The following is a 22,651-nucleotide window of genomic DNA, read 5'->3' on the forward strand; positions in this document are numbered from 1 at the left end:
TAAGCCCGTGTGCAGCAACTGCTGAGGCTGTCCTCCAGAGCTGGGAGCTGCAGCTACTGAGCTCACGTGCCCTAGAGCCTGCGCTCCACAACGAGAGAAGCCTCTGCAATGAGAAGCCCACACACCACAACTAGAGAGGAGCCCACACACCCCACAATTAGACAAAAGCCCACCCAGCCACCAGCAGCCAGTGCAGCAGAAAATGAATAAATAAAGTAAAAATAAAGAAATATAGCAGTGTGATCATATCAAAAAACAAAACTACTAAAATGTTTTTAAAAAGTGAGAATGGAGCCAAGTGACACCAGGACATTCTAACAGATGAGTCTAAGTGAAGGTCACTCGTTCGTGTCTGATTCTTTGCAACCCCATGGACTATACAGTCCATGGAATTCTCCAGGCCAGAATACTGGAGTGGGTAGCCTTTCCCTTCTCCCGGGGATCGTCCCAACTCAGGGACCAAACCCAGGTCTCCTGCATTGCAGGCGGTTTCTTTACCAGCTGAGCCACCAGGGAAGCCCACAAGACAGGTGACGCTGAAAGAGAAATGCTTCGTGTTGCTTCACAGGAGCCTGATCCTCTGAACAACTCAATCTTCGCAGAGGGCACAGGATACAGGGACACTGTATCCTGTTTACGATTAGTTAGGAAAGTGATATAGGCATGGTGCAGTGTTGTTGTTGTTCAGTCGCACAGTCGTGTCCGACCCTTTTGCAACCACATGGACTGCAGCCCCTCCAGGCTCCTCTGTCCATGGGATTCCCCAGGCGGGAATACTGGAGTGGGTTGCCATTTCCTTCTCCAGGGGAATCTTCCTGACCCAGGGGACTGAACCTGAGTCTCCTGCATTGCAGGCAGATTCTTTACCATCTGAGCCACCAGGGAAGCCCAGGATTGGAAGGGTGTTCACAGCAAACAGCAAAGAGCCAGCACGCACTGTTTCTTCCAGGGATGCAGGATGGGGTTTGGGGAGGGGCATGAAGGATGATGCCAAGGCCTTGAAAACCAAAGGCAGGAGTGAGGCTGGTAGTTTTGTCCGCCCGAGGTCCTCCACTGGCTTCCAGGATAAAGTGAGAGGAGGGCGTCCGTCCTTGTCTTCTGCCCGTCATCTTAGAAGCCACTGCTCATGGCCAACCAGAGCCAAAGAGACACGTGGTGAAGCATATAACAGTGATCAGGGCTTGGAGACCACAGAGGAATTTGGTTTCCTTTTGATGGTGTGTGTGTGTGTGTGTTTTCAATGCCACCGTCTTCTGCTTTTGGTGGGAAAACCATGACTACGCAATGACCGGATACAAGTCAGAGGAAACTAGCAAGAGAAAGCTTGGTGCTTGTTTATGCCTCCAGCTCACCGCTCACGTCACACCCAACACCTTACACCAAGGTGGGAACGTCCATTGAGCTTTGGTAGCGGAATGACTATTTTCCAAGTGGTCTTCACTGCCGCTGACATCCAGCTATGAAGATGACAACTCACAGCTGACTGAATGCTTTATTTTGTATAGTTAATAATTCTGATTTTTCTATAGTATGTCCAAGTCTAGGTTGCTTCAACTGCCAAGAGTAGGGGATGACAGAGGATGAGATGGTTGGATGGCATCACAGACTCGATGGACATGAATTTGAGCAAGCTTCGGGAGTTGGTGGTGGACAGGGAGGCCTGGCGCGCTGCAGTCCATGGGGTCACAAAAAGTCGGACACGACTGAGCAACTAAACTGAATGTTACAAGAAAGAAGAGAGACACCGGAGTTCACAGTGTATAGTTCTGTTTTGTCACGTGGGAAGCAGGCAAAATGAAAGAGGCATGAAGAGACATAGGTGCAGTAACCTAAATCAGGCAGAAGTTAGCAAAGAGGGACAGGGAGGGAGAAAGCCGTGTCTGGGAGGAGGCTGGAGGGAATTTGTAGAAACCTGGGGAGATCTGTTTCCTCACCTGGGTGGTGCTTACACAAGTGTGTTTGTCATAATTCATTCAGTAGAACATTTATGTTTCACATACTTTTCTATATGTATGTCATATTTTGCAATAAAAGATTGCAAAAAAAAAAAAAAAACGCCGAGAGAGACAACACAATTATTGTCACTTGGCTCTTTCATCATTTAAGGGTCAGTACGTGATGCTGACCAGCCCCCTCACTTGGGTTGCCCTGAACAAAAATTTGAGAGAAGGCAGCTCTGCTGACTGAGTTATGAATAAGCTTAACTATTTGGGGTGCTGAAAGATATAATGGGGCCTCCCAGGTGGCATTAGTGGTAAACAATCTGCCTGCCAATGGAGGAGATGAAAGAGACACAGAATCAGTCCCTGGGTTGGAAAGATCCCCTTGAGGAGGAAACGGAAACTGACTCCAGTATTCTTGCCTGGAGAATTGCATGGACATAGGAGCGACTTCCCTTTCCCTTTTCACTTTCATGCACTGGAGAAGGAAATGGCAACCCACTCCAGTGTTCTTGCCTGGAGAATCCCAGGGATGGTGGAGCCTGGTGGGCTGCCGTCTATGGGGTCGCACAGAGTCGGACACGACTGAAGCGACTTAGCAGCAGCAACAGCAGCAGCAGCAGGAGCCTGGTGGGCAGCCCAGTGAAGCAACTTAGCACAGACAAGATATATTGAGCACTTCTGTCAACAACAACCAAAAACAAGTTAGCTCTACATGTGCTAAATGAGGAGGGCATGGCAACCCACTCCAGTATTCTTGCCTAGAGAATTCACATGGACAGAGGAGCCTAGCGGGCTGCAGTCCATGCAGTTGCAGAGAGTCAGATGTGACTGAGCGACTAAGCACAGCACAGCACATGTGGTAAATGGATTTCCACTTATAATGAATTAATTCAGACACTGACATGCTTAGCCAAAGTGTCAACCACGCATCGGCACTTGCCGTGGGCATCTGCCATCCACCTCTACAAGGATTCAATCAGGTGCTGCTCCAGCTGCTGACCTTCAACAGCCCCTGAAAGGGGCTCAGGGTGGAGAGCAGACAGGAGGCATCTGTGTTCTGGGAAAGACTGATAGGACAGGTCTTCAGATGGCTAGATATTTCCAGGAGCTGATTCTGAGAGCCTGATTCTTGTATCTCCTCATGTCTAGAAAAGCAGTAAGATCTTTTATGGTGATGACTGTTCCTCGTGACTAGCAGTAACCCTCACGAGACCAGCAGAAAGTTTCTACAGGGAAAAAAAATATATATATATATATGTATATATATGTGTGTGTGTGTGTGTGTGTGTGTGCTTGATTGTATGTATTTCCCCTTCACCAAAATCACAAACATACTGACCTCCCCACTCCACACCTCTTTGGGGCCATTTCTCAGAGCTATCTCAGGGGCTGTTTCCCGGACTGCAGTCCTCCTTTTGCCCCAAATAAAACCTGACACACAGCCCTAAGGTTGTGCATTTTTTAAGTTCACAAAAGGTACTGAAAACTGAAAGTGAAAGGTGCTCATTTGTGTCCCAGTCTTTGCGACCCCATGGACTACACAGTCCATGGAATTCTCCAGACCAGAATACCTGGAGTGCATAGCGTTTCCCTTCTCCAGGGGATCTTCCCAACCCAGGGATCGAACCTGGGTTTCCCACATTGCAGGCGGATTCTTGACCAGCTGAGCCACAAGGGAAGCCCCACAAAAGCTACTGCTGCTAAGTTGCTTCAGTCATGTCCGACTCTGTGTGACCCCATAGACGGCAGCCCACCAGGCTCCCCCGTCCCTGGGATTCTCCAGGCAAGAACACTGGAGTGGGTTGCCATTTCCTTCTCCAATGCATGAAAATGAAAAGTGAAAGTGAAGTCGCTTAGTCATGTCCGACCCTCAGCGACCCCATGGACTGCAGCCTTCCAGGCTCCTCCATCCATGGGAATTTGCAGGCAAGAGTACTGGAGTGGGGTGCCATTGCCTTCTCCACAAAAGGTACTAGTTTACTGAAAATATTAAGTCTGGTTTAGTGTCAAACCACATTAAATAGGTCAGACAACAGGCACCTGTATACATTTGTGGAGAAAAACAAGTAATAATATCAAAGGCGTATTTTAAAACTTTAATTTTTAAAGTGGAAACTTTTCCAAGAGCAATCAGCAAGTAAGGTAATCTGACATATATCTGAATCACAGCACAGCAAACAGAATTGATTAAATATGGTTCTGTCACTTGCTTAATAATTTAAACTGTATACTCCTCAATGATTCAATAAAGAGTAAATTTTAAAATGAAAACTCAGGGGTTTTAAACATTATTAAGAGAAGGAGTTTCAAGTTGCATTTGTCTTTATAATGTCTCTCAAATTTTTCTCAGCAGCTGCACAAATCCCGTTATTGCAATTATTTATAGCAGACTTGTTTTCTACAATCAGGATATAAACGTTATTGGTGAGCTCGTCCACAGTGAAGTATTTCAGTCACGATCCAACCAGAACTCATTCATCTTTACGAATCGACATGATCTTCCTCCAACAATAGAACAAGGCTGGTGAGGAGCTTCCCTGGTGGACTACTGGTTAACAATCCACCTGCCAATGCAGGAGACACAGGTTTGATCCCTTGTCCTGGAAGATCCCACGTGCCAGGGAGCACCTAAGTCCGTGCGTCACAACTGCTGAGCGTTCGCTCTAGAGCCCATGAGCAGCACCTACAGAGCTTACATGCCACAAATACTGAAGCTCGTGTGCCAGAGCCTGTGCTGTGAAACAAGAGAAACCACTGCAATGAGAAGACCATGCAACTGTAACGAGAGTAGCCCCTCGCTCGCCACAACCAGAGACAAGCCTGCATGACAACGAAGACCCAGCACAGCCAAGAATAAATAAATACATACAATTAAAAAAAAAAAACTTATCATAAATAAATAAGGATGCTGAATAAAATGGCTTCTAAAGCAACCTCCGTTTCCAACATTCCTAAGATCTGGTAAAGCACAGAGGCATTCCTAGGCTTCAGGAAACGGATTTTTTTCCAACACCAAGGTGACCTTGACTTAGATATTCAAATGCAATGAAGACAGGCAGCGATGCATTCCCTGTGAACATGTGAAAGTACTTAATTAATCTGAGCAGCCTGAGTGAATCAGAAGGAAGTGATGAAGTAAGAGGTTGTCTCCATGCATAAGCAATATCCCTCCCATGAAGTCCATTGGGATGTCTGTCCTTCTCCATCTCCCGCTCAGCATCCCGCTCACCACCCACCATGGCAAGCCTGCATGCTGTGAGTTACCATCCCCATCAATTCAAGGTGGCACCCGCAAGGTTTGGGGCAAGTACACAGGGGCTGCTCTTGGTACACGTCTGCTCTAGGAAGAAGGGGAACAGAAGCTTGAATCCCTCACAAGGGAAGGGAAGCTCACTCAGACCTTAAGGCTTGAATGAATTCGAGCTGTGTCTGACTCTTGGCTTCCCCATGGACTGTAGCTCGCCAGGCTCCTCTGTCCACGGGATTCTCCAGGCAAGAATACTGGAGTGGGTTGCCATTTCCTCCTCCAGGGGGACCTTCCCGACCCAGGGATTGAACTCGCATCTCTTGAGGTTCCTGCATTGGAAGGCAAATTCTTTACCACTGAGCCACCTGGGAATCCTCTTAGATCTATATCAAAATAATAAATTAAACCAACCCTTTGTGTAGCTCTGTTATATTTTCTTCACCAGAAAGGAAGTGCTTTTGGATATTCTTCACATCAATCTCTCTGAATATTTTTGAACCAAAAATAAAACAAAGAGATGCAAATTCTAGCAGAGGAATTTCCAAAGAGAAACAAATTCTAGCAGAAGAATTCCAATAGTGTCTGCACCTTTAACAGTCTGCACTTGGACAGACAATTCAACAATGGCCTTGGGCTGTAGCTCAGTTTACGGTTTTACATTTTTAAAATTGGTAACCAGCATAGGGTAGTTGAGTCATGGATACATACAATGTCCTTCCTCCCAGCGTCAAGCAGAATCAAGGGATTGCTTCGCTCTTATAATTGCTTGACATTGTTTAAGGGTTTCATTCTTGACCCAGGCTCAATGATTGCGCAGAATGACAGTCAGTTCTGGAAGAAGTCCAAAGCCTTATTTTAAGTAATAAACACGTCTCCTTCACCACGGAAAAAAAATTGTTACTAAGTTCAATCAATTCGCTAATAGCTCTCCCCCTCTTTCTCCAGGAACTCAAGCTTTTTGTTAGGTATGGCATTTTACTTTAGAAGTCTCTCTCTCTTCCTCTTCTTTTTTTTTTGGCAATAATCATTTATTTACTCTCAATAGTTTTGAAGATTAAAAATATATATATACATATATTCATTTAAAATGACAATCAGTGTCTGCTCCTGTTACCAAAAGCCGGGTCCGTCTGCTTGCAGCCCAAAAGGCAATAAGGAAGCCAGGTTGCTGGACAGCAAAGTTTGCTTTATTTTGTTGCTGGCACTTGCGGGGCAGGGGTGGGGGCGGGAGCCTGTACAAAGGCTGACTACCTGCCCCTGACAATTGGGGGCTAAGAGCTTTTATAGACAAAGGGAGGAGGCTTCTTGAAACACACAGTCAGCTCTGACAAGTCATCTTGAAGCTGGTCAGCGGTGGTCTGATCCTTGGTTGTTTCAACTGCAGCTGATCTTCACTTCCAGGGTCGGTTTCTTCCCATGTCTTGAGGCCAGTTCCCGGCATCAAGAGAGTTTATGTCCTGGCTTCAGTCTGGTCATCACGTCGTTAACTTCTCCACCTGGTGGGGGTTTCAGTATCTATAAACAGCTCACAGGACATCAGTTCAGTTCAGTCGCTCAGTCGTGTCCCACTCTTGGCGACCCCACAGACCACAGCATGCCAGGCCTCCCTGTCCATCACGAACTCCTGGAGCTTGCTCAAACTCATGTCCATCTAGTCAGTCATGTCATCGCAGGACATGGGTCAGAATATTCTATAGTCCTTGAGGAGGAACTAAAGGGCCTTGGCTTTGCTTAGTGAGTACATGATTATTATTTGGTCTGCTTTGACGGCTTTCCTTTGCTTCTGCACATTCTGCCTTCTCTGATTAAAGTGTTCCTTCGGCTAACATTTTCCACAAACAAAAGGCAGGTGGAGGATATGGCAGGCAAGGACCAAAGTCTCTGGCTACATTTCATTACCATACAGTGTCACATCCTAAAACATTACAAGTCTACTTTGATTAAATTATTTTCTATATGTACTAAAAAAGAAAACCAACATTCAAAAGTACTTTTACAGAAACAGCTTTGTGTGCAGATGTGTGTGTGTGTGTGTGTGTGTGGTCACATCTTAAAACATTAGAAGTCTCCTTTGCTTTCTATGGATTTCTCTGGTGGCTCAGATGGTAAAGTGTCTGCCTACAATGCGGGAGACCAGGGTTCAATCCCTGGGTCAGGAAGATATCCTGGAGACGGAAATTGCAACCCACTCCAGTACTCTTGCCTGGAAAATCCCATGGACGAAGGAGCCTGGTGGGCTACAGTCTATGGGGTCGCAAGGAGTCGGATATGACTGAGCAATTGCACTTTCTTTTGCTTTCTATATGGACTGAAAAAGAAAAGCTATATTCAAATGCACTTTTACAAAAAATAGCTTTGTGTGCAGGTGTGTGTGTGTGTGTGTGTGTGTGTGTGTGTGTGTGTAATTTCCTGGGTAGTTTCTCCCGGAAGAGAGTCTACTTTCAGTTGGGTATGCATCTCTGCTTGGCACATGGGCATGCTGGTGATAAACTATGTCTTGACTATTCAAGGTGACTAACAGGCACAGTGGACAAAAATGAGACACTGAAGACGCTCTGGGGAAGGCGATTTAAATCATTCTTTAAACAGTAATTTTTTTTTCAACTGGAGGATAATTGCATTACAGTATTGTGTTAGCTTCTGCTGTCCAACGACGTGAATCAGCCACAGGCACACACAAACCCCCTCCCTCCTGAGCCTGCCTCCCGCCCTCATGCCACCCCTGCAGGTCATCGCAGAGCATCAGGCTGAGCTCCCTGTGTTATAAAGCAGCATCCCACGACCTGTCTGTTTTACACATGCTGGCGTGTATGTGCCAATGCTGCTCACTGCTACTCTCCATTCATCCCAGCCTCTCCTTCCCCAACTGTGTCTTCACAAGCCTGTTCTCTGCGTCAGCACCTCCATTTCTTCTCTGCAAACAGGTTCACCTCTACCATTTTTCTAGATGCCACGTGCAGGTGTTAATAACTGATACTTGGTTTTCTTTTTTTGACTTACCTTCACTCTACACGGGGCTTCCCTGGTGGCTCAGTCGTTAAAGCGTCTGCCTGCAATGTGGGAGACCCGGGTTCTGCCGGGGTCCAGCCGCGGTGGATCCAGAGAAATCTGAAGGAGAGACAGCGTCGGCGAATACGCTGGCTTTAATTAAATATTAATTAGAGATATAAAGAGTAATAGAATGAGGATAGCTCAGCAGGAAAATTCAGTGGAGAAAAGAGGCTGAATAACTTGGTTTATGTGAAAAGCTAATAAAATTCCAAGGCAAGGAATTTACGTCACCTACATAGGCCACAGGTGTCCTCCCGTTCTCCCAAAGGAGAGGAGACACTAAGGCCTCCCCGGTCAGATCTTGGAAGCCCAGGCATAATTAGTAGGCTTGATGAGCCTCCACGCCCCAGATGAAATTCAGCCAGAAGATGAGAGAAAGAACGGCATGGGGACATCAGTCTTTCTAGGAACTGATCCCATTTTTTATTTTTCCAGGGTCTGTTTTTATACACTGAGATGTTATACAAAAGTCACGTGGGGGTCAGCAGTCCTGACTTAAAGTCAGGTGCTTCATACAAATGTATACAGAGGTCTTAGGGGTGTTACATCATCTTCTGGCCAGAGGGCCTGCTGAGAATTTATGACCCTCTCCTTGTGACAGCGGTCAGTCAACCAGAACACTTATTTCTCCAGGGGTGATTATTCTTAAAACAGACGCCACCTTCCGAAGGTACCAGATAAAGTTGCATTCCTATAGGGTGAGGGTGTAGTGGGTTTTAATTAAGGAAAGAATTTGCTTAGCCTAAGGTCTAACGTGATTAATATCAAAGGTTAATACTTATTTCTTCTATATAGTCATTAATGTGTATAAGGGCAGGGGATGTGGGGACTTAGCAGCAAACATTGGCTCAACAAATGAAAAACCCTTCACCAATACAATTTCTAATCAGCCCACTATACTATACTAATCGTTTTCTAACTTCTCTAAAGAACCTGTTTTTAGAAGGTTTAAAGCATCTCGTGCCTCTCACAGTTGGGAGCAATCACATGTGGCCAGACAAGCCCGTAAGGCAGGCTAGAGAACCTTCAGAGGAGTTTGTAGGTTGACACACTCCTGTTAAGCCCAGGAATTATTATTAACTGGAGCTCTAAGTTAACTCCTTCTCCGAAAGAGGTGGTGGGGGAGAGCCCCCCGTAAAGTCAGAGGTGTAGGTGAGAGCACAAAGTAGTGAAGCAAGCAGACTCTGATTTTGGGGGTAGATGCTCGAGAATTTCCAGGGGAACTCCTAACCCCGCCTTTGCGTATGCCGAGCCTCCTTCCTCATGACCTTTGCCGTGGGCAGAGTTCCCCACGCTGGCTCCCGGCAGGGTTCGATCTCAGTTGGGAAGCTCCTCTGGAGAAAGAAATGGCAACCCATTCCAGTATTCTTGCCTGGAGAATCCCATGGAGCAAGGAGCCTAGTAAGCTATAGTCCACGGGGTCACAAAGCATCTTGCAAGTGAGCAGCCCTATGTGAGTGAGATGAGGATGGGCGTGGGTAGAACGCCAATTTTTTTCCCCAAAGGCAAGCGAATGGAGTCACTATTGTGCCTCAGCTCCTTCGTGCTCCAGTCTGAATAGAGATGTTTGGCAAATGCAGTTCATTTTCAGAGAAATACGGCTGTCTGCCCGTTAAAATTGCTCTGCGTGGATGACATGGGCTTTTGGTCAAAGAAATCAAGCCCTCCTAAAGTGAGTCCCTTTTTTTATTGCCTCAGTTCACAGAGGAGGATGAACACGACTCTGATATGGTTGTTACGTTGTGATACACACTATTCCTAAAATAGTTTTATGAATGGATGCTTTCAACTCTTGTATTTCTCAGACAGCCAGAAAAAGCAACGCCATTTCCCTCTTCCCTTCCAAAAAAAAAAGGACAATCATTGTTACAAAACTTTGAATATGTGGACCTTCCCCTGCAAAAATGATCCAAATGTCATGTGATGTCATGTACATGTGGATTCTTAAAAACAAACAAACAAACAAACAAAAATGACACAAACAAACTCATACAAAAGAGAAACAGACTCAGACATAGAAAACAAACTTACGGTTACCAAAGTGGAAAGGTGGTGTTGGTGGGGACAAGTTAGGAGTTTGGGATTCACATATAGAGACTACTATATATAAAAAGGTAACGAACAAGCACCTGCTGTAGAGCGCAGGGAACTATACTCAATATTCTCTAATAACCTATATGGGAAAAGATTCAGAAAAAGAATGGATGTGTATATGTATGTGTGTGTGTGTGTGTGTGTGTGTGTGTTAGTCGCTCATTCGTGTCCATCTCTGCGACCCCATGGACTGTAGCCCGCCAGGCTCCTCTGTCCAAGGGATTCTCCAGGCAAGAATACTGGAGTGGGTTGCCATTTCCTTCTGTGGGATATATGTATATGTATAACTCAATCACTTTTCCAGGGCTTCCAAGGTGGCTCTGTGGTGTTGGAGAAGACTCTTGAGAGTCCCTCGGACTGCAAGGAGATCCAACCAGTCCATTCTAAAGGAGATCAGCCCTGGGTGTTCTTTGGAAGGAATGATGCTAAAGCTGAAACTCCAGTACTTTGGCCACGTGATGAGAAGAGTTGACTCATTGGAAAAGACTCTGATGCTGGGAGGGATTGGGGGCAGGAGGAGAAGGGGACCACAGAGGATGAGATGGCTGGATGGCATCACTGACTGGATGGACGTGAGTCTCAGTGAACTCCAGGAGATGGTGAAAGACAGGGAGGCCTGGCGTGCTACGATTCATGGGGTCACAAAGAGTTGGACACAACTGAGCGACTGACCTGAACTAAACTGACAACTAAATCACTTTTCCAGGGCTTCCAAGGTGGCTCAGTGGCAAATATGCCACCCATGGCAAGAGACACGGGTTGTATTCCTGGTCCAGGAAGCCCACATGCCTCGGAACAACTAAGCCCACGCACCACTACCATTGAGCCTGTGCTCGAGAGCCTGGGAGCCGCAGCTACTGAACCCATGTGCTGCAACTATTAAAATCCGTGTGCCGGGACCCCGTGCCCCACAACGAGAGAAGCCACTGCGATGAGAAGCCCACACCACCACACCTAGAGAAAGCCAGCTCGTAACGATGAAGACCCAGCACAGCCATAAATAAATCACTCAAATGACTCAGATAACTCAACAAATAAATCACCTTTCTGTACATGTGAAACTAAGCCAACGTTGTAAATCAACTGTACACCAATATAAAATTTTAAAAAATTTAAAAATAACAAAAGCTTAAAAAATAAGCAAAAAGCAAAACATACAAACCAGAAACTCCACCTATTGCTTCATGATGCAACGTATGCATTTTACTTTAAACCTGAATGGAGAGACGCATATCTCACATATACAGTAAAAATCACCTAGGGAGAACTCACTTCTGAGGGCCTGTCCTTCACTATCCAACCACAACACTGGCTTTCTGGTCACCAAACATGTGCGTGAGGTCCCCCAGTAAGCTGGGTTCCTGCAGTTCAATATGACACTAGCTGGGCTTGGTGCAGACCCCACAGGTCACAGGTTCAGCCCCACAGGACGGCCATCACCAGAGGTCACCTGGAAGACCCAGATTGGCCAACCGGCTGTGAATTTGGGTTCCCATCACTCCCCGCTTCGGTCTGATCATTTCCTAGACCAGGTTACAGAACTCAGGGAAAGTTAATTACGTTTACAAATTTACTATCAAAAATATAATAAAGGATGGCAGGAAGTGAAGAAGAACTAAAGAGCCTCTTGATGAAAGTGAAAGAAGAGAGTGAAAAAGTTGGCTTAATAAAGCTCAACATTCGGAAAACTAAGATCATGGCATCCGGTCCCATCACTTCATGGGAAATAGATAGGGAAACAGTGGAAACAGTGTCAGACTTTATTATCAACAATATAATAAAGGATCCACCCAGAGAAAAACATGGCCCAAAAGGATTCATGCACCCCAGCGTTCACTGCAGTGCTGTTTACGATACCCAAGACATGGAAAAAAAAAAACTCAATGTCCACCAACAGAGAAATGGATAAAGAAGATGTGGTACATAGGTACAATGGAATATTATTCAGCCATAAAAAGGAATGAAATAATGCCATTTGCAGGAATGTGGATGGACCTAGAGAGGATCATACTGACTGAAATAAGTCGGAAACAGAAAGACAAGTATCATATGATATTTATATTTGGAATCTAAAAGGCAATGATATAAATGAAATTATAAAACAGAAACATACTCACAGACTTAGGGAATAAACTTGCGGTTTCCCGGTTGGACAGGTAGGGAGAATGGATAGTTAGGGAATTTGGGATGGACATGGACACACTGCTGTATTTAACATGGAGAACCGGCAAGGACCTGCTGGACAGCACAGGGAACTCTGCTCAAGGACAGGTGGCAGCCTGGATGGGAGGGGAGTTTGGGGGAGAATGGATATGTGTGTATATGTCTGGCTGAGTCCCTTTGCTGTCCACCTGAAACTACCACAGCATTGTTAATCAGCTGTGTGTTGCTCAGTCATGTCTGATTCTTTGCAACGCTATGGACTGTAGCCTGCCAGGCTCCTCTGTCCATGGGATTTCCCAGACCAGAATATTGCAGTGGGTTGCCATTAATCAGCTATACTCTAACATATTTTTTTAAGGCACACACCAAAAAAAAGGATATAAAGAAAGATCCAGATGAACAGTGAGATGAAGGGATACACTGGCTGAGGTCAGGAAGGGTCCTAAGTACATGAGCTCTGTCCCCTCCCGCTCCCAACTCCTGCCGAGGAGCCGGGGTGCACCACCCTCCCGACATGGGACTGTGTTGACCTGCTGGGATCAACTCTGAACCCCTTAAGATGGGGATTTTCACGGAGGTTTCATCAAGGGGAGCTCGGTCACTAACTCAGCCTCCCGCCTGCCCGCACTCTGAAGATGGGGAGTTCCAAAGTCCTAATCTTCCCGCCCCACCTGCGCTCTGAAGATGGGGAGTTCTGAGGTCCTAATCAAGGCAGGGTATTGCGGGTGATAAGCTGCCACCCAGGAGCCCCACTGAGAGGCTCCTGAATAGAACTAAAGACACTGGCGTCCCCCAGGAGTGTTGGTGACGGACAGAGAAGCCTGGCCTGCTGCAGTCACTCGCCAAGGGTCGGACAGGGCTGAGCGACTAAACTGAGCTGATCACCCACGAAGTTCTGAGGGATTTAGGAAGGTTGAGTCTGCAAAAGGGGCCAAAACCAACTGTCAGAAGAAAAGATGCTTCTAGGATACAGCACACATAAACTTATCTAGGACACAGAAGTAGACTCACAGTCAGAGGGAGCAGAGTTGTGCTTGTCAAGGAAGGGGAGGGGATGGACTGGAAGTTTGGAGTGAGCCGATGCAAACTGTTGTATACAGAATGGATAAACAATCAGGTCCTACCGTACAGCCCAGGGAACTCTATACAATATCCTGTGATAAATCTCATCACAGGAAATAATACAAAAAGAAAGAATGTAATATATGTGTATAACTGAATCACTTTGCTGGGCAGCAGAGATAGGCATGGCACTGTGAATCAACTATACTTCAATTTTAAGAAGTAATAATAAACATAAAAGATGCTCCCAGGAGCTGTGCCAGGAACCTGGGGTGAAACCAATATATATGTTTCCTTTCATTTCACATTACATGTCTGAAGTCTGCTTAACGTTTTCAAGCTCACCTAAGATTTTAAAATCCAGACATGCATATTATCATATGTGAAACAGATCGCCAGTCCAGGTTTGATGCATGAGACAGGGTGCTCAGGGCTGGTGCACTGGGATGACCCTGAGGGATGGGATGGGGAGGGATGTGGGAAAGGGGATTCAGGATGGGGAACGCATGGACACCCGTGGCAGATTCATGTCAATGTACGGCAAAAACCACTACAATATTGTAAAGTCATTAGCCTCCAATTAAAATAAAAAGAAAAAAATAAAATAAAATCCAGAAGGAATACCAATATCGTCACTCCCACTCAACTATGACAGGAGCCAGAGCTAGTGCATCCCTGACAAATCATTGTCTTCCCAGGTTAAACGATGAAATTATGTAATGGTAGGAAATGGCAATCCACTCCAGTATTCTTGCCTGGAAAACCCCATGCACAGAGAAGCCTGGCCAGCTACAGTCCACGGGGTCACAAAGAATGGGACACCACTTAGCAAGGAGCACTTCTGCTTTTGCTGAACATACACCACTGATTCTTTCACACTGAGCTCATAGCGTGTGACTCACCCCTCAACAAACACGTGCATTTGCTCCATGAAACGCATCACAGCGTTGCTGTGGTTAAGATGCTAGACAGCACCTCAGCCCTTCACTGGCAGTGGTGGGAGCATGGTAAATAGCAAAGTCACCCCTCAAAAGCCCAGAAACCGGAAATGTGCAGCACTCAACAGACCACAAGCAGTACACTTTATAGGAACAGAACTTTATAGGAAAGAACACAAGAAAAGAGAGTGACTGTGTTCCACTGCACTTGGAAACTGGCCTAACAGGCGACAAATGGCTGCCTGCTCAGCGAAAGCCTTAGAAAGACCTGGAAACAGTGAATACTGACTTGGAGGTTACAGAATAAATCTTAGTGGGCTGACAAGTTTGCAAATACAGACTCAATAAACAATAAGGATTGAATAGAGATGGGTGCGTGTGTGCGTGCGTGCAAAGTCGCTCCAGTCATGTCCAACTCTTTGCAACCCTTTGGACTATAGCCCACCAGGCTCCTCTGTCCCTGGGATCCTCTAGGCAAGAATACTGGAGTGGGTTGCCATGCCCTTCTCCAAGAAATACAGAGAATGGACAGAAAGATAGATATTGCTAATAAATATGTAGTTAGACAGATATTGATGATAGATGACAGATACTTATAACAGATAGGTAGGTAGATAATAATAGATAACAGATACTTAGAGACGCACATTTTGCCTGAACTCTCCACTATGACCCGTCCGTCTCGGGTGGCCCTACGTGGCATGGCTCATAGTTTCACTGAGTTACACCAGGCTGTGATCCATATGATCAGTTCCGTTAGTTTTCTGTGACTATGGTTTTCATTCTTTCTGGCCTCTCCAGATAATAATAGATAGATAAATAATGATACACACAGAGCGTGCATGCTCAGTTGTATATGACTCTTTGCAACCCCATGGACTGTAGCCTCCCAGGTTCCTCTGTCCATGAGATTTCTCCAGTGTTACATAGATCATGATAATGGATTAAATATATATATATGTATTTATATATATATATAGGTAGAAACATATATATGTATATATATAAAGACTACAGAGAGAGAGTATATGGATAAAGGATATATATATCTATCTGTAGATAATCAAATCTACATAAATCCCATGGACAGAGCCTGGCGGGCTTCAGTCTTGTGAGTTCACAAAGAGTCAGACACAACTGAGCAATTAAGCAACAAAAACATACTGCCGTTATAGCTTCATCTGTCTTGACTGCAAAATCATTTTGAGGCCCAAAGATTAGAAAATCGGATGCTAAATGTTTAACAATCTATGAACAGCAAATCACAGGTTTGAAACTTTTGATTTCCGATTTAACAAAAGTACCCTGAATTTACTTATAATTTTCACTTGAAATTGGGCTCTTGTTGGTACAAGTGGATCGCCTGTCATAGTAAGTGAAGTAAGTCAGAGAAAGACAAATATCATAGGATGTCACTTATGTGCGGAATCAAGAAATTATGCAAACAATATTTTTTTGTGGAACACTCATTCATTAAAAACAACCAGACAATTGGTAACTGGTTACCCCATGCAATTTTTCAGAATCTGAGCAAAGTAGTTCAAAAGTAAGAAACAGTCTTAGTAGATTTTGGTGGTTCTTTAAACCCTGTTTGATGAATATACAGTTGGCCATCAAATGGGAGCATAAGAATAGAAAGGAGAAAAAAGGAAAGGAAAGGAAAAGTAATTTTTTGATATCCCCAAAGGAAAATAAGATACCTTTATATATTATTTGGGGCTTCTGTGATAGCTCAGTTGGTAAAGAATCTGCCTGCAATGCACGAGACCCCGGTTCAATTCCTGGGTCAGAAAGATCCCGTGGGGAAGGGATAGGCTACGCATTCCAGTATTCTTGGGCTTCCCTTGTGGCTCAGCTGGTAAAGAATCTGTGTGCAATGCAGGAGACCTGGGTTCGATTCCTGGGTTGGGAAGCTTCCCTGAGAATGGAAAGGCTGCTGCTGCTGCTGCTGCTAAGTCGATTCAGTCGTCCCCAACTCTGTGCGACCCCATAGACGGCAGCCCACCAGGCTCCCCTGTCCCTGGGATTCTCCAGGCAAGAACACTGGAGTGAGTTGCCATTTCCTTCTCCAACGCATGAAGGTGAAAAGTGAAAGTGAAGTCGATCAGTAAGTGTCAGCGACCCCATGGACTGCAGCCTACCAGGCTCCTCCATCCATGGGATTCTCCGGGCAAGAATACTGGAGTGGGGTGCCACTGCCTTCTCCAATGGAAAGGCTACCCACTGCATTATTTTGGCCTGGAAAATTCCATGGACTCTATATTCCATGGGGTCTCAAAGAGTCAGACACAACTGAGCGACTTTCACTCATGTCACCTACGTTATTTGAGCTAATCCTGAAAACAGTAGAGTGTTTTTTCAATAGCTTAACTCAGAATTACGCTTTTGAGTCAGAATCCCAGTCAGTAGTTAAAAAGTCATTTTCAAAATCCTAATATTGTACAAGTGGGCTTGTGCCCTCGTTCCTCATTGGAATAAAATTTTACGCGAGGCATTTATTATTCATTAGGCTTGAGTCTTGGCTTTAAATCACTCTAATGAGGAGGTAGGAGGGACAGAAATTTCCTATTATATCCTTTCACAGGAAACGTTTCAACACGTTGCCTCTGCATTATTTAAAACAGCAGCAAGAGCAATTCTGAAATACCATCCACCTACTCTAGCACCTATGCCCACTAATATTTAAATTCATTCAGGTTCTATGGAAAATGGAGGAGGAGAAGCGTGATGAGGCCGTTTAGAATCGCATTAGGGGCTGTCCGCCTAACGGGAAGGAGTGGACTAGAAAGTGAGGTGGTTAATTACAGGGGACAGCCGAGAACAGCACTGGAGCAGTGGAGAAGGCTCCAGTTCTGTCTTTGGTCATGGGAAACGAGCAAACGATTCTGCTGAATCCTCATGGCGAATGGGAACAAGTCATGAGAAAGCTATCATAAGAGAAATTAAAAAAAAAAATAATTGTCTTGGATGAGTGATGGTGTCAAACTAGGAAAACTCAGACATCCCTGGAGGTTCGGTGATTAATACTCCACGCTTCCACTACAAGGGGTGTGGGTTCCTTTTATGGTCTGTAAAGTTCCACATACCAGGAGTTGTGGCCAAAAAAAGGGAAAAACCAACAACAGCAAAAAATATACACAAGGAAAGCTTTACCTTAGGTGTTTGGAATTAGCAGGGAGACCCTATTAGGTATAAACTAGATAAGCAACAATGACCTGTAGTATAGCACAGGAAACTATAATAATACACATCTTGTAGTAAACTATACTGAAAAATAATCTGAAAATTATATATATATATACATTTACATACACACACATATGTACAACTGAATCAGTTTGCTGTACACCTGAAGCTAATACAATGTTGTAAATAAACTATAGCTCAATTGTAAGAAAAAAGAAAAAAAAAAACTTTGAGTAATGCTGTAGATAACACTGGGAATGTCCTTGGACTTTCTGAGCCTCGGCAGGACCGATACTGGGGGCCAGCTTCAACTGGGTTGCAGGGTATTGTCCTGGACGTTTATAGAAGCCTCCGTGGCTCCCACGCCCTAGACATCAGAAGCACCCCTTCTCTACTTATGACAGCCAAAAACATCTCTACCTCTCTCCTGAGGGGCCAAATTACCCGACCTGAGGACCAGCACCAATGGAAAGCTGTAGCACGTCGCTTCTAATCTGTAGGATACAAGAGAATTCATAATTCCAGGTCATCAACAGACTGCTCTTCTATCTACACGAGATATTCTGTTGGTCTTTGTCAGGTCTCGGCACTAGTCATAAAGAATCCACCTTCAGGTTCGATTCCTGGGTTGGGAAGATCCCCTGAAGAAGAAAATGGCAAACCACTGCAGTATTCTTGCCTGGAGAATCCCACAGACAGAGGAGCCTGGTGGGCTATGGTCCATAAGCTCGCAAAGAGTCAGAGAGGACTAAAATGATTTTTTGTACACACATAGCTGCTAGCATTATATATATATATATATATATATATATTACATGCACTTGACTTTCCAATACAAATCTAATAGCATAATTCCTAATACAATGAATCTAGAAGGAATTCCTGGTTATATCCTTTGATATTCAAAGTTTTAAAGGATTGTCATTTCAGGCTTCCCTGGTGGCTCAGTGGTAAAGAGTCTGCCTGCCAATGCAAGAGACCTGGGTGTGATCCCTGGGTTGGGAAGACTCCCTGGAGAAGCCAATGGCAACCCACTCCAGTGTTCTTGCCTGGAGAATCTCATGGACAGAGAAGCCTGGCAGGCCATAGTCCATGGATTGCAAAAGAGTTGGATACGACTAAGAGAGTAAACAACAAACAAACATTTCAATCCATCGCTTATATAAAACCCAGTTTTCTCTTCCTAATTTGCAGAGTGTCCCATTAAAATGTGTCAAGAGGTCATGCATTTCTACCTTGTACCTCACATATTTTTACCTCTGTATTGAGACACTTTCAAATTTGGGAGGGTAGTCTATGGATATTTTTATCACAATACTCAACATTTGAGGAAAACTCTTGATGATTTCTGTAGTGAGAACCAGCATAGTTTCTTCATTTTTATAGACTGAATTCCGTCTTCTCCCTTTCCCCAAAATGTATACGTTGAAATTCTAACTCTCAGGAGTTCAGAAGGGGACTGTTTGGTCTTTAAAGGGGGAGTGAAGGTAAAACTCGGAGAAGGCAATGGCACCCCACTCCAGTACTCTTGCCTGGAAAATCCCATGGATGGAGGAGCCTGGTGGGCTGCAGTCCATGGGGTCGCTAAGAGTGGGACACGACTGAGTGACTTCACTTTCACTTTTCACTTTCATGCATCGGAGAAGGAAATGGCAACCCACTCCAGTGTTCTTGCCTGGAGAATCCCAGGGACAGGGGAGCCTGGTGGGCTGCCGTCTATGGGGTCGCACAGAGTCGGACACGACTGCAGCGACTTAGCAGCAACAGCAGCAGAAGGTAAAACAAGGTCACTAGTTTGGGTCCTGATGTCATAGGACTGCGATCCTTAATAAGAGCTCAGGACACAGACGCACCCAGAGGCATGACCGCGTGGGGACACAGGGAGCAGATGGCCGTCCACACGCCCAGGAGAGAGGTCTCAGGAGGAACCAGCCCTGGCCACACATGGGTCTCAGACTCCAGCCTCCAGGACTGGGGGAGACATTACAGTCTATTATTGCTCCAGCCACTCCCTCCTCAGTATTTTGTCATGGAAACCCAAGCAGAGGAATACAATCAGGTTCAGCCTTACCAATGCTGTTTGATAAATAATCTTACCTTAACTTGGAATAAAAAAAAAAAAACCAGAGAGAGAGAAAATGACATTTTTTAAACTGAAATATCTACTTCTTCACCCTCAATGATGCTAACGGACTGAATAAAACAGGAATGAAGAATTATTATTGCTCCTGTTATGTTAAATTTAAATTTATATCTTTGAAATCATGACCCGAGAAGATACTTCAAAACACTTATTCACATTCACAACTGTAATCGTATTCCTTCAGATGACTATTGTATTTTTAAAGCAAAGCCGTGGCCATTTCCTTAACATTCTTTATTAATCATGTTTAGATTTGGTTCCTGATGTTAGTTACTTTAGAATCCAGATGACAGAATGACCAGCAATCATATTTCCACATTCTAATAAAAAAAAAAAGAAAGAAAGTGTAGTCACTCAGTCTCGTCTGACTCTTTGTGACTCCATGGACTGTAGCCCGCCAGGCTCCTCTGTCCATGGGATTCTCCAGGCAAGAATACTGGAGTTGTTTCCATTTCCTTCTCCAGGGGATGTTCCTGACTTAGGGACTGACCCCAGGTCTCTTACACTGCAGGCAGATACTTTACTGCCTAAGCCACCAAGGAAGCACCTCTAATAAAGTGAAGTGAAGTGTTAGTCACAGAGTCCTGTCTGTATTTGCAACCCCATGGCTTGTAGCCCCCCAGGTTCCTCTGTCCATGGAATTCTCCAGGCAACAACACTGGAGGGGGTTGCCATTTCCTTCTCTGGGGGATGTTCCTGACCCAGGGATCCAACCCAGGTATCTCACATTGCAGGCAGATTCTTTACCATCTGAGCCACCAAGAAAATCTGTCTAATAAAGTGAAGTGTTAGTTACTCAGTCCTGGTCCAGTCTTTGTGACCCCATAGACTGTAGCCCACCCAGCTCCTCTGTCCATGGGATTCTCCAGGCAAGAACACTGGGGTGGGTTGCCATTTTTTCCCCCAGGGGATCTTCCCAACTCGGGGATTGAACCCATGTCTCCTGAATTGGCAGGCAGATCCTTTACCGCTGAGCCATTGGGGAAGCCCAGCATGACATCAAGTACCTTAAATTTACTGGTGAACTTGAGTGGCATTCCTCCACCCTGCACCCTCAGGCTGCCTCTCTTCCACGCCCACCTCAGATCACGGTCATAAGCAAGAAGACATATTCCTCTGGTGGGCTTTCCTGGCAGCTCAGCTGGTAAAAAATCCTCCTGCAATGCAGGAGACCCTGGTTCGATTCCTGGGTTGGGAAGGTCCCCTGGAGAAGGGAAAGGCTACCCACTCCAGTATTCTTGGGGCTTCCCTGGTGGCTCAGCTGGTAAAGAATCTGTCTGCAAGGCAGGAGACCTGGGTTCCATCCCTGGGTTAGGAAGATCCACTCCAGTATTCTGGCCATGGAGAATCCCATGGACTGTATAGCCCATGGGGGTCACAAAGAGTTGGACGTGACTGAGCAATGTTCAGTTCTTCACGTTCCTCCGGCATGCTGACATCATCAAAAAGGCCTTGTGCAAGACATATGCAAAGCAAAAACAACACAGAGACCCTGGGTTTCTGCAGAACCCTGGAGTAGTTCACCAGTGGAAACTCAGCCAGCGCAGGTCTCCAAAGTCACATCTGTGGTAGATAAGCGAGTTGGAAAAAGTAGTGCTGGATAAGAGAGACACGCACGATTCATGTCAGGTAAGGGGGCTTTATCCCGTAGGAACTACACCACCACCCATCAGTCCTTCAGTGCTACATGAGAATCACCTGGGCTCTTGTTACAACACGGCTTCTAACTCTGCACACCTGCAGGGGGGCGCTGTGTTTCCACCCAGTTCGCCCAACACACTGCAAGCCAGTGATCCTCACAAGAGTGGTCCCCAACCTTTTTTTGCACTAGGAACTCCTTTCGTGCAAGAGACTTTTTTCCAAGGACCTGGGAGTCGGGGGGATGGTTTCTGGATGATTCAAGCACTTTACATTGTTGCCACTTTATTTCTATTTTTAGTACATCAGCTCCACCTCAGATCCTCAGGCATTAGATCCTGAAGGCCAGGGACCTCTACCCGGGACTCTACCGTGCATAGCAAGCCCATAGGCCTCGATGACACAGAGATTACAAAGGAAAAACGATGTACTGATAGTTAACTTACTTGGACAAAAGTCATGCCATGTAGGTGATATTAGAACGTTCCAGCCAAGGTGCGTGATCTTAATAGAAAAGCAATCATTCAAACGGGAAAAAGAAAAAAAAACAAAAAAACAAAACAACCAACTCAGGGCTTCCCTGGGGGTCCAGTGGTTTGTTGCAGAAACCAGTAATCAAGAAACCAAGCACCACACTCAGAGAGTTGGAGAACTCAGGTTTATTACACCAGCGGGCCTAGAGGAGTTAACTCTCCAAGCTCTGAGCCGAACTCCAAACAAAGGAGTTATGTAGAGTTTTTTTAGACAGACTATAGTGGGCAACACTGGCTGTTAATAAACTGGTTTAAACTAAGGGGTTTTGCACGCTGGGAATAGCAGTCAAGAAGGGGAAGGGGATGCCTGACCTTTACACAGACAGGCATGGTTAAGCAGGTTTGCAGGGGCCAGGCAACTGTAAAAAGCAGGACAACGGCGAGTGAGATAAGCTCCAGTTCCTAGTATTGTTAAGTCCCGACTTTCTGATACTATGAGATCTATGTGATCCAGACTTTTCAAGGAGCAAGCTGAGTTGCAGAGGCAGAACCAGCAGGAGGTTATATAAAATTTTAACTTTTCCTCTTCAGTTAAGAACCCGCCTGCCAATTCAGGGGACAAGGGTTCCATCCCCGGTCTGGGAAGATCCCATATGCTGCAGGGCAACTAAGCAAGTGCAGGACAGATACCGAGCCCGCCTGCACCTGGAGCC

General features: G+C 45.4%; 1 long non-coding RNA gene across 6 annotated transcripts in view; it reads right to left on the bottom strand.

Moving 5' to 3' along the window:
• Window positions 1-22,651, bottom strand: part of LOC147339703 (uncharacterized) — a 254,010-nt gene that overhangs the window by 230,636 nt on the left and 723 nt on the right. For 4 of the 6 annotated variants that reach the window (XR_015158783.1, XR_015158782.1, XR_015158780.1 and 1 more), the window contains exon 2: window positions 8,191-8,298. The exons of the other annotated variants lie outside the window; for them this stretch is intronic. This is a non-coding gene — a long non-coding RNA (uncharacterized LOC147339703). The remainder of the gene's footprint in view (window positions 1-8,190; window positions 8,299-22,651) is intronic. 6 annotated transcript variants of the gene reach the window in all.

Source organism: Bos grunniens, chromosome X (genome assembly GCF_055505025.1).
Source record: "Bos grunniens cultivar Pamir isolate PY7600 chromosome X, Bosgru_T2T1.0, whole genome shotgun sequence".
In the NCBI taxonomy this organism is placed as follows: Eukaryota; Metazoa; Chordata; class Mammalia; order Artiodactyla; family Bovidae; genus Bos; species Bos grunniens.